Here is a 2,017-nt window from a genome sequence, read left to right as displayed (position 1 = left end):
TAGATAGATAGATAGATAGATAGATAGATAGATAGACAGACACATAAATAGATAGATAGATAGATAGACAGACACATAAATAGATAGATAGATAGATAGACAGACAGACAGATAGATAGACAGACAGACAGACAGATAGATAGATAGATAGATAGATAGATAGATAGATAGATAGATAGATAGATAGATACATCGATATGTGCATACGTGTATGTGTATTTGTGTGCGCACATGCACTTTGAGTGTGTTTGAGCAAATGATTGTTACCTTAGTTTCAATACAATATTCCTTAATAGGACATAACTATTGATGAGAGATGCAGGGAAGCTAATTATGTATTTCAATAACTCTGAATTGAAGTGGATATAATGATGTAGTAATTAATATGTTATAAACGAGAAGAATTTACGTTACACACCAGTCCAAGCCACAGATGCTTTAACGAATGTCATTGATCAATTTACTTTGAATATCTTTATGGCATACAATATTAACTTTCCCTAGTAATTGAGTGCAGCAAAACAATCTAGACAGTAGATGGTCCGACAAAATTGCTTGTGTTGTTTGTTTACGTCCTCCATGTTCTAATACTTCTGTTTTTGATGTTGCATTTTAATCTATTCGACATCATGCTACTGGGGTTGATTTGAGAAAATATTGAGAAAACATCATGTTACTGGGGTTGATTTGAGAAAATAGTTTATGCATCAAACTATATATATATATATATATATATATATATATTCTTTTGCTTTTCTGAAAATATTAAGAATATTGCTAGTGATGCCGAGAGATTTACCCTCTTTCATTTCAATTTCCATGCAAGTTCAATCCAATTGCGTCGCTGAAGTCTTTGACAAGGTGTTAATATCAATATGATATCACATCCTTCTTCTGCATCCCTTATATTGATTTTTTTGGCGGGGATGCAGGGAGATATGCAGTTAAAATTAAGTTAAAATATCAATTATAAACTGGAACGAATTTTGAGGTAGTAGCGTTAATAGATCGATGTAAAATTATAGATTTTGGAGTTCATTAATTATAGATCCGTTATGAAAATCTGGGAGACCAAAATCTAACGCAAGCAAAATGGTTTCTGAAATGAAATGTGAAATATTTAGAATGGGTAATACTGTACACACAATTCTATACTCTAATTCTTGTGCCTCTTATGTCGATTATGTTATTCCAAAGATATCGACAAAAGAATTTCTTGGCTATCCCTTACAAATGTCCCCTAACACAATCTATATTATCCTCGAAAGTGAAAGGACACGTAAGATAATGTAATCCATGGCACACTCTGACTTGAGTGAAAAAGAGCAGGTGCGTTATCAGTGGAAATTTTAAACTCTTGCTAACTAGGGCTAAAAGTATGCGATTGCAATAACATAATATAATGCTGGATTCGATGAAAGCTTTACAACAGGACTTATATCATTTAAAACCTGAAAGCAACTACTATTCCTATTTGTCTATTTTCCAATTGTAATTCGGATGTTGAGAAAGACTTCGAATCTTCCCATTTTATTTTGCCTTGCTGTTGAACACCTACGTTCAAACTTCAAACACTGAGCTAGTATACGAAAGCCCGAACACCTATCTGTATACAAAATTGGCTTAACATTTTTGATATTTCTATTTCTATCTCCCTTTTAACTTTAATGAAAGGTGGGAAACATTTTACAGTCTGACTTTATATGGCAGCTGCAGTTTATTATTTTGTAACTATTTTATTTCATTCTTCGCATGTATATATATATATATATTACTCAAAGGAATTCCAACTCTGTTTTATATGTTTCATTTATATTCTTATAATATTAATGTAAGATATAGAATATATAGTATATATAGTAAAATGAAATGAAATATTGATTGTCTTATTGAACAAATGAAATATTGAATATTAAATATTTAAGGACTAGTATACGTTCTTGCATTTGAGCAGTCTTCAAGGTCCCAGGTTGTGAGAGGAAATATACACAAACACACACACACACACACACACACA

The sequence above is a fragment of the Octopus bimaculoides genome, chromosome 18 (assembly GCF_001194135.2).
Source record: "Octopus bimaculoides isolate UCB-OBI-ISO-001 chromosome 18, ASM119413v2, whole genome shotgun sequence".
NCBI lineage: Eukaryota > Metazoa > Mollusca > Cephalopoda > Octopoda > Octopodidae > Octopus > Octopus bimaculoides.
This window is presented reverse-complemented; position numbering follows the sequence as displayed.